The 15,440-nt window shown below is 43.6% G+C and overlaps 1 long non-coding RNA gene and 1 other non-coding gene across 2 annotated transcripts in view; one reads left to right on the forward strand and one right to left on the reverse strand.

Annotated features, from left to right (window-relative positions):
- Window positions 1-15,440, reverse strand: part of LOC123522425 — a 60,792-nt gene that overhangs the window by 13,260 nt on the left and 32,092 nt on the right. The gene's annotated exons all lie outside the window — the stretch shown is intronic.
- Window positions 6,385-6,486, forward strand: LOC115871857. The gene has a single exon (XR_004047518.1). It is a non-coding gene; the product is annotated as a U6 spliceosomal RNA (small nuclear RNA).

Genomic DNA, 15,440 nt, shown 5'->3' on the forward strand with positions numbered 1-15,440 from the left:
GGCCCTCGCGCAGCTCCGCGCCGGGCCACGCACCCCACGGCCGCGAAGGCGCGCCTGACAGCTCGAGGGGCTGCTGCCTCTCCGGCCATCTTGTGCCGTATGTGTGGTGTCTCTCTCCCGTCTCCTCGCTCAGCCTGAGCTCCCTCCTCCTCCTCCTCCCCCTCCCCCTCCTCGTACACCACACAACATGGCCTCTCCGCTGCAGCGGTGGCTGCGGCGGAGGCAGAAGCGCCGCCGCGCTCTCACCTCCTCCCCTCCCCCACCCTCCCCGCCTCCCGCCCGCAGCCCGCGGCCCCAGCGCGCACGCGCACCGGCACCCGCCGGCCGCGTCCATTGGCTGAGCCGACTTCCTCCCATACCTTCGCGAGCGCTGCCTCACGCGCACCCGTTGGCGCTCTTCCTCCCGCCCAACAACAGGTCCTTCACCCCTATTGGCTGATTCTCACGCCACCCCGCCCCCTACCGTGGTTTCCCTGGCGATAGGCGGGCTTTACTGTCGCTCACGGTTTCTGGCCCCGCCCGCGGTTGGCGTGTAGTGGAGCCCTCGGGTTTGGAGCTGAGCTGAGGGCTGTCTTTGAGCCCTGCACTGCGGACCCCTTCGAGCCCCTTGGAAGGGCCCCGATCCTGGCCAGGCCAGGCAAGAATGAGTGTACTGCTCAAGAGATACAGGGCTTCGTCTTTGGAAAAGCTCGGGATTTGGTGTTTTCAAGTTCAGATGTTTGCCTTCTTTGGGAAAATGACTGACAGGATGATGGGCAAACAGTATCAGATCCATACGCCTCGGACCAGCAGCCATATCGCCTTCCTCGTGTAGTACTCCAGATTTAGGGTTACAGAATCAGGGCTGGGGATTTCACTACCAGCAAGCGCATCCTCCTCGCCGAGTATCTGAATTGAAATGCCAGTTATTTGCGCTTTTGTAAGTTAATAAGGGGGGAAAACCGTGTCTGGAGAAGGACAATATGCTGGGTGAAGTAGAGGAACAACAAAGAAAGGAAGAGCCCTCCAGATGGCTGCAATAGTGGGCTCAAACGAGAAATGGTGAGGACAGCTCAGGACTAAGCCCTGTTTTGTTGTACATAGATTCGCTCCAAGTTGGAATCGATGCAATGGCACCCAAGTAATCAGTTGCCCATTGTCCATTATTGGGAGATAGCCTAGCAGTCGTCTGTTCAGTATCCTGGGGACTTAGTGATCAGTCCCCTGGTTAGCTTCTGCAGTGTCTGGTCAAAGTTTTGTAATTCTCCTGCCATCCAGTCACGGCTGACTCAGTGGTGATTCTGAAGTAGAACCACCCCCGTGGTTACCCAGAGGGACAGGAGTAGAAAGCCTCACCTTTCTCCTGAAAAGTAGCTGGTGGTTTGGAGCTAACTGTGTGGTTGCTAGCGCCACTAGAAACCCAATATGCCACAGGTCTCCTAGTTTCGGGTAAAGCATCTGTTAAAGATTGAACCTGAGCAATCACAGTACCTAAGAATCAGGCAGAACAAACTTATTTCTGTTAAGTAAATGTAACCGATATTACCTTTTCCAACTGGAAGTGCCTCTAATCACTTGATAGGAATAAATTAAACCAACACTTTACCTACCCATACCAGGAATTAATGGAGTACCATTTGAAATGTTTCCACAAGCTGATGAAACACAGGAAGCACTTGCTGATCTATGAAAAGAAATTTGGAAGATAACTACTTGGCCAACTGACTGGAAGAGATCCATATTTGTATCCATTCCAAAGAAAGGTACTCAAACAAGATGCTCAAAGTATAGAACACTATCATTCATAACACTAGCAAGTATAATTTTGCTGAAGATCATCCAACAATGGTTTCAGCAGTACATTGCCAGCAAGTTGCCAGAGGTTCATGCCAGATTCAGAAGAGGGCATGAAATAAGGGATATCACTGCTGATGTCATGGACTTAAAGCCGACAATACCAGAAAGGCATTTACTTGTGTTTTATTGACTAGGCTAAGGCATTTGTGTGGATCATAGCAAACGATCGAAATGCTGCATGACCACCTTTGTTCAACCTGTACGCTGAGCAAATCATCAGAGAAGCTGGACCGTATGAAGAATACGGATCAGGATTGGAGGAAGGCTTATTAGCAACCTGTGATATGCAGATGACACACCTCCCTTGCTGAGAGTAAAGACAAGGTGAAGCACTTGCTGAAGAAGACCAGGGATTACAGCCTTCAACATCGATTACAACTCAATATAAAGAAAACCAAAATCCTCACAACTAGGCCAAGGGGCCACATCATGATGAATGGAGAGGACAGGAGTGGTCAAGGGTTTCATCTTGCTGGACTCCACCACCAATGCTTATGGAAGCAGCAGTCAAGAGACCAGATGACCTATTGCACTTGGTAAATCTGCTGCACGAGACCTCTTCAAAGTGTTGAAAAGCAAGGAGGTGACTGAGAGGACTCAGGTGCTCCTGACCCAAACCCCAGTATTTTCATTTGCCTCATATGCATGTGAAAGTTGAACATTGACTAAGGAAGACAAAGGATCATCAATGGATTTCAACTATGGTGCTGGTAAAGAACACTTGAAGTATCCTGAACTGCCAAAAGAACAAACTAATCTTTCTTGGAAGAAGTACAACCAGAATGCGCCACAGGGGTGAGGGTGACGAAACTTTGTCATACATACTTTGCACATATTATCAGGGGAGACCAATCCCTGCAGGACATCGTGCTTGGTAAAGTGAAGGGGCAGTGGAAGAAGAAAGGCCTATTATGACAAGATAAGAAAGCCCCTCACAGCAGCAAGCTCAAACGTAAGAAAATTGTGAGGATAACACAGGACCAGGCAACAACACCACGGCTTTGTTGTACTTTTGAGTTGGTACCGACTCGATACCTAATTACTTCTCTAAAGTGAATAAGGATAGAAAAAGTTTCTCTCCTACCCCCAGCATTTCAAAATCTTGCTTACGGTCTCCTGAGACCCAGTCTCTGGGGTAAAACAGGTATTAAATGCATGAGTGTGTCAAAATGTTTGTGGAAAGATCCCTGTGTGTTAGTCTGGGTAGACTGGAGAAACAAATCTATAGAAACTTATATGTCTATAAGAGAGAGTTTTATATAAAAGGCACCTATAAAGGTACATTAAGGAAGCATCCCAACCCAGTCCTGTCCAAGCCCATAAATCCGACATTAGCCCATATATCCGACACCAATCTACAAAGTCCTCCTCAAACTCAAAACACATACAATAACTCCAAATGCAGGAGAAAGCCGAATCAGTGAGCATGTAAGCATATGAGCACTGGCAGGGATCTCCACTTGGCTTCTCCAGCACCCAGGGCTCCATCAGGGTGGGTCCAAGTGGCTTCTCCTCACAGAGGTCTTGCAGGAAGTGAGCCTTGCCAGCTGAGGCAAAGAACTGGCTAAGGCAGCCATACACTGACTGGTCTGACCATCAGAGAACAAGAGACCAGAGAATAACAGGCAAGGCTCACGGAGCCATTTATCTCTCCGCCCTCCAATTAATACATGTGTTTCAGGCGAGGTTGGCACAGTAAGCTTTAGCTGTCACAATCCCATTATCTTTTTATTCCATTTCCCACTAGCTCTTTAAAGCACTTCCTTTCATGTGGGGCCTAGAAACTAGTTTAGTGGTTAGAGGTTTGAGTCTTCCTGAAAGCACCTGAAGAGCCCTGGTGGTGTAGCATTAGATACTGAGCTGATAGCCACAAGGTCAGGGGTGCGAGAACATCAGTCTAAAAATGAGGCTATTTACACCTGTCAAGATGTTAAAAGTCTCAAACCCAAAAGGAAAGTTCTACCCTGTCTAATACAGTTGCTATGAGTTGGCATTGACCCGATGACCGTGGATTTGTTTTGAGTTTGTGTGTGTGTGTGTGTGTGGTGTGTGTTTGAGTGGTTATTTTTTTGTAGAGATACCTTGAAAGACTTGGTGATCTACTTCTGAAAAATCAATATTTGAAAATCAAAGGCTATCTTGAAACACATGTGGTTGCCAGGAGTTGGTTGGATGAACTAATTCTAGCCCCATTTTTAAATGACACAGTTATAAATTGACTTGAGTCAATATAGCATTAGCTCCTTAGGACAGAACTAGAAATATAATGTAAATCTTTTGACTTTTTATAGTTCCTGTTGGATTCTTCCTTTGGGTTTCTGTTAGACAAGTTGGGTACCTTGCTTGCTGATATAATTTTAGCTCTAAATAGGTACACAAAATAGAAACACAGGGAATCCAGAACAGATAAATCCCTCAGGACCAACATTGAAAGTAGCAATACCAGGAGGGGAAGGGGAAGGTGGGGGGAGAAAGGGGAGAGCCAATCACAATGATCTACATATAACCCCCTTCCAGGGGGATGGACAACAGAAAAGTGGGTGAAGGGAGACATCAGTCAGTGTAAACATGAAATAATAATAATAATTTATAAATTATCAAGGGTTCATGAGGGAGGAAAGGGAGAGGGGGGCGGGAGGGGAAAAATGAGCTGATACCATGGGCTCAAGTAGAAAGTGTTTTGAAAACGATAATGGCAACAAATGTACAAATGTGCTTTACACAGTGGCTGTATGTATGGATTATGATAAGAGTGTTATGTGCCCCCAATAAAATGATTTTTTTAAATGCTTCTTTAACACATTTAATTTTCTCATTGTAACCAGAAGGTTTCCCCTACACAGTCTAGCTTTAAAGTATGTGGGTATGAAACAACTCCATTTTCTCGGAAATAATTCCACCCTGAAGCCTTTCCTCATTGTTCCTGGAATGTTCTTGCTGTTTGTTCACTCCCATTTCCCTACTCCTCTTATGACTATCTGAAATTCATCTGTAATTCTGCCTTTCCAGATTCTCCTCTGAGTAATTCTGTGCTTGGAAAACAGGCCTAAGCAAGTCATAATTAATGATAGTAATGGCTGACGCAGGTATTAGAGACATGTACAGACATTATACTTAATCTTCAATGTACATTAAATCAATGGATCACACAACACCCAAAGTGTGACTATTATCCCTGTGTTTCAAATTAAGAAACTAAGAAACGAGCCTGCTTCAGCAACACATACTAGGGGGTACCCCAAAAAGAAAGGGGGGATTCTGCTGGGCGGAACTTTTGTGTACCCATTTTTCCTGCTAAGTGAGCATCCATCAACTGGCTCTGAGTTAGTGCACCCATTAGCGTTGCCTGGGAAGGTTCTCTTTGGTCACAGTGAATTATTTTCGTAAAAACAGCTGTGTGCAAACCTCGTTTTTTTGTGATGACCAATTTCAGAGAACAGCATGCAGCTATAATATTTTGTTTCCTGATTAAGGAAAATGCCGCAGAAACTATTGTGATGTTGAACACAACTTAAAAGGACAGCACTGTGGAAAAAACTCAAGTGTATGGGTGGTTTTCTTATTTCAAAAAATAGGTGAAATGTTGACTTACGACAAACCTCATTCTGGACAATCCTCTACTTCCCAAAGGGACAAAAATGTCGACAAAATGCATGCACTTTTCTCAAAGACCCACAATGGACAGTTGAAGAGATGGGGAGGTTATCTGGACTATCGTGGAGCTCAGTTCAGCCCATTTTAATGGAAGGTTTGAGAATGCGAAGAGTCTCTGTGAAATGTGTGCCTCGGGTTGTGACTGACCAGGAAAACAGAGTGTCCTCTGGAAACACGCCATGCTTTGAAAGAACAGCACCACGTGACCCAGACTAAATTCCAAGGTCATACTGGGGTCGAGACATGGTGCTGTTCTTACAATCCTGAAAGCAAACATCCATCAAGCCAGTGGAAGACACCATCATCACCTCGCTCCCCAAAAGCTTGTCAAGTGAAATCCAAGATCAAGACGATGTTCATTGGCTTTTTGGATGTGAAGGAATAGTGCATTTGGAGTTACTTCCACCAGGTCAGACCACTAATCAAACTTTCTATTAAGAGGTTCTGAAAAGGTTGCATAACTAGACAAAAAAGGCCTGGTTTGAGGTAGACTGGGGGTGGGGCGGGGAGTGGTTTTGCCACCACAACAATGCACCTACTCACTCACACAGCCATCTCAATGCGCCAGTTTTGGCAAAAAAAAAAACGTGTGTCTTGCCTCACGCACCTTACTCCTCTGACCTCACTTACCATGACTTCTTTTTGTTTCTGTGAATGAAGAGGGACATGAAAGACAGCAATCTGACAAGACGTAGAAGAGGTGAGGAAAAAAAAAAAGAGGAAAGTGCTATCAGCCATCCACACAGGTGAGTTAAAAAATGTTTCCAAGAATGGAATAGAAGATTTGACAGAAGTATTAAGTACAATGCAGAGTATTTTGAAGGTGATAAAGTTGTTTTGTAAAAAAACTCACATAGCTTAAAAAAATAGATCCCATTGGGTTGTTGTTTTTTTTTTTGTACCCCTCAAATACTAAAATTGGAATGATACAGAAGATTAGCATGGCTCCTGCACAAGGATGACATGCAAATTCATGAAACATTGCAAAAAATTTTTAAAGGAACAAGAAGTTTAACTGTCTTGCAAGAATCCAGTTTGCTACAAAATATTGGAGCCAGAATGAACCCAAATAATGAAATATGGAAAAACCTGGAGTTAGACATCCAAAAGTAAAGAATACATTCAACATTCCTCAAGCTGAAAGAACTGAAGAAAAAATTCAGGCCTCCCCTTTCAATATTGAAGGATTCTGTGGACAATTCTTGAACCACGCAGGAAGAAAACATCAAAAGAAGATTGAAGGAATACATAGAATCACTACCAAAAAGGACTCAGTTAATTCAACCATTTCAGTACGTAACTAAGAACTCCTGTTACTGCCAGAAGAAGCCCCAACTGACCGGAAGGTATAGGCAATAAACAAAACTCAAGAAATTGGCAGAATACCAACTGAAATGTTTCAATAAACAGATGCTGCACTGGAAGGACTCAATTATCTATGTCAACAAAAAAGGAAGACAGGTACCTGACCGACCAACCGAAAGAGATTCATATTAGTGCCCATTCCAAGGAAAGGTGACCCAACAGAATGCAGAAATTATCCAACTACACACATGCAAGTAGAATTTTGCTGAAGATAATCCAAGCCAGTTGCAGCAGTACGCCAACATCAGAACTGCTAGAAATTCAACCCAGAATCAGAAGAAGGCATGGAACCAGATGGATCTAGATTGCAAGCAGAGAAAACCAGAAAAATGTTTACTTGTGTTTAATTGACTATGCAAAGACATTTGACTATTTGAATCATAGCAAATTATGAATAGCACTGAGAAAAATGGTGAATTTAAAGCACTTCATTTTGCCCCTGCAGAACCTGTATATAAGCCAAGAAACAGTCCTTTGACCAGAACAAGGAGCTACTGCGTGATTTAAAATCAGGAAAGGTGTGTCTTTTCACCATATTTATTCAAATTATCTGAGAAACTGGACTAGATGGAGAAGAACCTTGCATCAGGTTTGGAAGAAGACTCATTAACAATATTTGATATGCAGATTACAAAATCTTGCTTGCTAAAAAACAAAGAGAGCTTGACATACTTACTGATGAAGATCAAGAACCAGTCTTTGATATGGATTCAACTTCAATAGAAAACAAAACCCCTCGCAATGGGCCCAATAAGCAGCAGCATCACAAAACTAAGAAAAGATTAAAGTTGTCACTGTTCATTAAAGATTAAAGTATCATCTTCCTTGGCTCCACAAGCAATGTGCATGAATGCAGGAATCAGGAAATCAAAAGATGTATTGCACTGAACAACGCTGCTGGAAAAAAATCTCTTTAAATGTTGAGAAACGAGGTCACTTTGAGGACTAAGGTAAACTTGCCCCTAGCCATGGTATTTTAATTGTCTTGTATGCATATGAACGCATAAGAAAAACTGAGGAAGAACTGATGGTTTTGAATTATGGTATTTGCAAAGAATATTGAAAATACCATGGACTGCCAAAAGAATAAACAAATCTATCCTGGAAGAAGTGTAACCAGAATGCTCCTGAGAAGTAAGGATGGCGAAACTTTGTCTCATGTACTTAGAACAAGTCATCAGGAGGGATCAATCCTGGAGAAAAACAGCATGCTTAGTAGAGGGTCAACAAAATAAGAGGAAGACCCCCCCAACAAGGTAGAGTGACACAGTGGCTGCATGAATGAGCTCAAACATAACAATTGTTAGGATGGTGCAGGATTAGGAGTGTTTCATGATGTTCTACATAGGGCCCCGGGAATCAACTCAAAAGCACCTAGCAACAACAAGGAGGCTCCAGGGCCTATGAACCTATCCCAGTTTCCTTCCGAAACCAGCCCCTTTCCTAAATAAACTGTGCAGCCATCTGATTTGTCAGCTCCTCTCTCCTCTGTTCGAGTAGACCACCTTCAATCACACCTGCCTCCAAAGGAGTCAAATCCCACTCAGGAATTGTAGGACCGAGTATAGGATGCAGTAGACCTGCTCTATAGGATCAAGGTTGCAAATCTTTACCAAAACAGACTGCCACATCGTCTTCACAGCAGCTGGTGGATTTGAAGCACTGCCCTTCAATTAGCAGCCCAATGTTTAATCCACTGAGCCACCAGACACTCTCCTGATCGAGTAAAGGCTAACTCAACTTTCAGACCTGGGTTCCACTCAAACCCATGGCTATCAATCTCCTGCCCAGGAGATTGCCTCTCTCGCTTCATTCCCTCTTTACATTGTGGTTGTTATTTGTCCTTAAATCAATTCTGACCTTACGTGACAAAGTAGAAATGTCCCATAGGGTTTCCTGGAATGTCAGTCTCTATGGGAGCCCATCACCAGATCTTTTCTCCCATGTAGCTGCCCCTTGGTTCTAATCCCTGACTTTTTTATTAAGACCAATCACTTAACCATTGCACTACTAAGGCTCCTCTCACTTTGATTGTACCGATCGATATCGAATTGATTCAGACTCACAGTAACTCCCCATCTTTCAATTATCCCCCAAGCACTTAACCACTGCACCACTGGGGCTCTTTCAATGATAGACTGACTTCTTTTTATGAAGGTATGGCTTGGGCAGCTTACCTAAAACAGCTCTTCTCTCCCAAGCTCACATCACACCTAGCCTCCTCTTCAGAGAAGGTCATTGAAGCTTTGTTCCTTATCACACATGATGGCCATACATTCTTTTATCCTATCTCTGACATGTTCTCAGTCATCACTCCTTAAAGCTAGCCTAGCTCTGGGTCCTAAATTGAAAGCACCTGACACCTGGGGCCCAAGTCCTAGCCACACCATGATTCTTTTTCATGCTAAGTATCATCTGCCAGTTGAGAGAGAAGCAGACCCAACCCCCAGTCCCCGGCCTGCATGAGAATTGGCTTCTATTTCTGTTGTTTGCTTGCAGGAGAAATTCAAGAGTCTACTCTCAAGCTTTGGCTTATTGAGAGGAAAGGTGTCTGGGTGCTCAGAGTGGTCCTGTTTCTTCTATTCAATTGTGTCCAGAAGAAAACACGGGTGGGCAGAGCATATATGAGGAAAGCTACAAAGACTTGCTTACTCTAGTGGCCTCTGAGGAAAAAAAAAAGCTAGAGCACTTTTCAAATGTCTCCCCTTTGTGACTTTAGAGTTTCAAACCATATCTGCCTTTTTGAATTAAAAAACAAAACAAAACACTAAACTCAATTTGCAGTACTTAAAGTTCACACAATTTTTTTTAAGTTCACACTATTAAAGATAACTTTTTATTCTTTTCTGGGTGATTTCTCTGAATTTATTACAGTAAACATGTGGCAGTTACATAATCTCTGGTCAACTTAAGTGAAGGGGTGGAGTCTAGGCTGTCAATCAGGTCATAGCCAATGATGCCTGTGTGGGCATGACCTTCTCCTGAGGATTCTGGGAACTCTTGGAGGTGGGACACACACTCTCTCTGCTTCACGTTCCCTTGACAAGCCAGCCATCAGCATAGCTTATGGCAGCCAGAGCCCTGGACCTGGAGGAGCCACATGGGTAGCCACACCAGCACAGAGATGCTTCCAAAAGACTCACCCACTGGCCTGTGAGCTTCCTGCTTTGGGCATCATTGCATGTGCTGCATGAATCTGTAGAAGAATGTATGGACTAGTATCGGACACATGGGCTCATCTCAGACATCTGGACTAACATCAGGCTTAAGAGCTAAAATCGAACATCTGGACTTGACCTGGACTGGGTCGGGATGTTCTCTTAATATACAATTACTCTTGGATATAAAACTCTCCCTTTTCATCAGGCATTAAAGAACAAAAAAATCAAGTCATTGTGAATGAGGGGAAGTGCAGATTGGGGACCCAAGATCTATCTGTAAGCAACTGGACATTCCCTTACAGAACGGTCTCGGGGAGGAGACGAGCCAGTCAGGGTGCAGTGTAGCAACGATGAAACATACAACTTTCCTCTAGTTCCTAAATGCTTCACCACCACCACCACCGCACCCCCACCATCAGGATCCCAATTCTACCTTACAAATCTGGCTAGACCAGATTTGTACACTGGTACAGATAGGAACTGGAAACAGGGAATTCAGGACAGATGAGCCCTTCAGGACCAGTGCTGAGAGCGGCGATACCTGGAGGGTGGAGGGTGGAGGGAGGGTGGGGTAGAAAGGGGGAACCGATTACAAGGATCTACATATAACCTCCTCCCTGGGGGATGGACAACAGAAAGGTGGGTGAAGGGAAACGTTGGACAGTGTAAGATATGACTAAATAATTTATAAATTATCAAGGGTTCATGAGGGAGGGTGGGTTGGGGAGGGAGGGGGAAAATGAGGAGCTGATACCAAGGGCTCAAGCAGAAAGCAAATGTTTTGAGAATGATGATGGAAACAAATGTACAAATGTGCTTGACACAATGTATGTATGTATGGATTGTGATAAGAGTTGTACGAGCCCCCAATAAAATGATTAAAAACAAAAAAAAACCTCTCCCTTACACACATATAAATGTCTCAGGATTTGTTTTTCTAGTCAACCCAGACTAACACAACTGTAATTCCTTTTTATTTTTAGATAAAGCAAATCTCATGGGAAACTCAGTACCTCTAGAGATATGAACATTCCCTATAATGTCTCTAATTGATCATACGGATATTTGGCATATGAGAGGGGGTCTGCAGCATCCCTTGCAAATATAACAGTTCTTTAGACAACTCTTCCTGTCGATGTGAAGCTTCACAGGCGTCTCCGCTTTTTGTTTTCTCCTCTGGTGAAGAGGAAGAGGAGGAGGAGATGCCAGTGGGGTCTGCTTTTCTCCCTGCTTTCCTGCCTCTCTTTGCTCTGGGAAGTCTTTCTTACAGGATGACCTTGGTCCAAGTCAGAAACACAGGTGTCTCCAGGTTCCTGCCATTTTGCTCTTGCTCTTCACGGTTCCCCCAGCTCCTCAGACTGTGCCTGATTCCCACGTAGATTGTCTTATTCCCAGTATACCCGCTGCTGCTGCTTCACAAGTCTTTCAGAATACACTATGCAAGGAATTGATACTCATTTGATATTTAGAATGGTTTTTCCAAACACATTTATTGAGCTGCTTCTTATGTTCCAGGCCGTGTGGCACAGAAGAACAGGAAATTCGGCATGGACAAGAGAGAGATGCTCTAGGGGAGAAAGGACATGAGATTCAAAGATTTTCTACAGGGACAAAAACAAAAACAATCCTGGATGAAAGAAATCATCAGCTTGTACACAGAGTCCGAAATGGCAACCCCTGATTCATACCCGTGGAGTTCCTGAAATATGATTAGAGAACCAAAAATAACCACCAGATTATAATTGCAATTTACAGGGATGCCCAACTGGGTAACAGATCCTTGTATTACCTTTCTATCCTTTTTGCATTCCCACTCTCCCTACTCCTACTTCCTTGGATCACTTTTTAAATCAACTAACTGCATGCATTTCTTTGACTTGTCTTCTGTATTTGGGGTAACCCGAGTAAGACATCCTACAAGGCCCAACCTCACAGAACTTCCAACCAACTTCTTAGAAACTCTTAACAATGAAAAACCACCAAGGAGGCGAGACCTCTAAAGAAAACTTCGCAAAAGGAAAATAAGGACCATAACAAACAAAAGTGGAAGCATCAATCAAGCAGAGATATTTACAAACAAATTTTTAATTACCATTATTTTTTAAATGAAACAATTATGTAACCATGAAAGAAGGAAGAAATGCTATAAAAATAAACAACTTAAAGAATCAAAAAGAACTCTTGGGAACTGAAAACATTACAGCAGACAAGGAAAACTCAGTAGATGGAGTAATCGAAGTTGGAGAATACTCACAGAGAACAGAGCAGAGAAAAGTCAGAGATGGACAATAAGAGAAAAATAGAAAATAAATCATTGTAAGTTAAATACATTGTGTGTTGTCAGGTGCTATAAATCAGGGTCTAACTCATAGTGACCCCCATGTCCAACAGCACAAAACAGTGCCCAGTCCTGAACCATTCTCACCATTTTTATAGCTGAGTTCATTGCTGTAACCACGGTGTCGATCAATCTCACTGAGGGGCTTCCTCTTTTTCACTGACCCTCAAAGTTACCAAGCACAGTATCCTTTTCCTGGGCATGTCCAAAGCAGATGAAGTGAAGTGAAGACAGGGAGCCTTCTGGTTGTACTTCTTCAAAGACAGATGTGTTTGTTTGGGGGGAAGACCGCGGTGCTTTCAATAGTCGTCACCAGCCCCATAATTCAAATGCCTCCATTCTTTGAGCTCCCCTACTCATTGTCTGGTCTTCATGTGTATATGAGGGGGTTGAAAATACCATGGTGTGGAGGATGAGCCCTACAGGACCAGGGATGTGAGTGGCGAAACAGGGAGGGTAGAGGGAGAGTGGGTAGGAAAGAAGGAACCGATTACAAGGAACTATATGTGACCTCCTCCCTGGGGGACAGACGACCGAAAAGTGGGTGAAGGGAGACGTCGGACAGGGCAAGATATGACAAAATACCAATTTATAAACTATCAAGGGCTCATGAGGGAGTGGGGAGCGGGGAGGGAGGGGAAAAATGAGGACCTGATGTCGGGGGTTTAAGTGGAGAGAAAATGTTTTGAGAATGATGTACAAATGCGCTTTACACAATTGATGTGTGTATAGATTGTGATAACAGTTGTATGAGCTCCTAATAAAATGTTTTAAAAAAAAGAAAGAAAAGAAAATACCATGGCGTGGAGTCAAGCTCACATTAGTCGTGAAAGAGGCATTTTTGTTCTTTTAGTATATTAAAAAGGTCTTCCACAGCAGATTTTCCTATGCAATGTACTCTTTGACTTCTTGATGGCTGCTACAACGAGTGTTGATTAGAAACAACACTCCACATAAAATAAAATCCTTGTCTACTTCAATCTTTTCTCCATTTATTTTGATGATGTTTATTGCTCAGGTTGTGAGGATTTTTCTTTACCTTGAATCATAAGAGTTCTGGGAGAGAAAAAAAGCAGACAAAGATAATAAATAAAAAAAGAATCATCAATTAAATAGTTCAAGTGAGTCTCCCAGAACATGGCTTACACAGTTAAAAATATAACCAAATGTCAATAACCAGCAGATGAATGTTGTGCCACCTGGAAGACAATCATTAATGCACTTATAGGCCATGATGAGCTGATAAAAACAGAGCAGTCTATTGCTCAGGCCACACCTGCCCCTTCTCTAGTGCCTGGCTTATGCTATTAAAAAAAAAAAATCATAGCCATTGGGCTGATTCCCACAGCTCATTGAGTTTCTGAAACTGTTCATCTTTATGGGAGCAGACAGACATTATTATTTGCTTCTCGAGGAGAAGCTGGTGGGTTTGAATTGCCAACTTCACAGTTAGCAGCCTCAAGTTGAACCCACATTGCCACCAGTGCTCCTTGCCTCAGTCTACACTGCTACCAATACCCTAAATGACCTGCATCCAGGATATATTTAAGCCCAGAGGAGGTTCTGATCAATTCTCTGGGAAGCTAACCCCCAAACCCAACCTAATTGCCACCAAATCCATTGCAATTCATAGTGATCCTATAGGACAGAGTAGAACTTCCCCTGTGGGTTTCCAAGGGTGTACTCTTTATGAGAGCAGGCAGCTTCATCTCTCTTCCATTGAGCAGCTGGTGGGTTTGAACTTCTAACCTAGCAGTTAGCAGTCCCATGTCTACCTGACAGGGCCACCAGTCAATCTGTAGCACAGAAGTGATTCTGTTTGCCTGCAGAAGCCTTCATCTAGCAGTGGCCATATTACCCTGACCTGATTCAACGAGGTATATGTTTGCTACTCCGTTTTTCAAAATTAGAAAACTAGTTAGCCATACATATTAACAAGCACACTCAGTTCCATCGAGTCAATGATGACTCATAGCAACTCTATAAGACGGAACTGCCCCTGTGAGTTTTCAAGATTGACTCTTGGCGGGAGGAGAAAACCTCCTCTTTCAAGAGAGTGGACCTCATTCTGGCCCACCAAGCCTCAATGACAACATTCCTGCTCTGAGCAGCTGGAAACTAGGGCCGGCCTCAACACAAAACGCCACGTCCCCTTACTGGCCCACAGAGCTATGGAGGACAACAGTGGAGACACAGCCCAGGAAGTGCGTCCAATCTGACCCCCATAGTGGGGGTAATCATGATGAGAACACAACAGAGCAGCAAGGAGAGCAAAGTCAGAGTCACGGAGGAATCCCCAAAATACACTTCTGACGCAGGGGCAGCGCTTGGCACCTCATCAGACCTGGTTGAAAGACATTCATAAAAGTCAGCAGATAGACCTGGAACTAGTTATAGACTTCTTTGGCCCTTTTATTTATTTTTTATATGTCTGTATATATAAGATAGGCAGGATAGGGGGCCATGGAAGAGGATGAGGAAAGGGAGTAGGGAACCAACAAAGTCAAGGACAAGAGAACAACAAGGGATCTAAAATCAACAGCGAGAGGGGTGTGGATGCCTAGTGGGGTCTGACCAATTGTAATGTAGCCAAGAGGAATTACTGAGAACCGAATGACGGGTGAACATGATAATGGGGTAGGAGAAAAGTAAAAGGAAACAGAGGAAAGAACTAGGAGGCAAAAGCCCTATAAGGAGGTATAAATATAGGCATGTACATATAAGTAAATATATTAATATATAAGGATAGCTGTATTAGTCTATATACATGTCAAATTATTAAGGTAGCAGAGGAACTTTGGGCCCCTACTTAAGTCTTCCCTCAATATGAGAACACGTTGGCACTCTGTGATACCTTCATGACACAACTGCTGAAGACAAAATGGGTGCATAAGCAAACGTGGTGAAGAAAGCTGATGGTGCCCGGCTATTAAAAGGTATAACATCTGGGGTCTTAAAGGCTTGAAGTTGAGGACTTCCGGGAAGATGGCGACGGAGTGACACATACCAGAGGGACTCCGCAGAATCCAGCCCAGGAGAGCTGCTTAGAGGGAACTTTAACACAACTAGAACACAGGAGGAGCATC

The sequence above is a fragment of the Echinops telfairi genome, unplaced genomic scaffold (assembly GCF_000313985.2).
Source record: "Echinops telfairi isolate 266 unplaced genomic scaffold, ASM31398v2 ScPeMD7_7409;HRSCAF=8447, whole genome shotgun sequence".
Taxonomy (NCBI): Eukaryota; Metazoa; Chordata; class Mammalia; order Afrosoricida; family Tenrecidae; genus Echinops; species Echinops telfairi.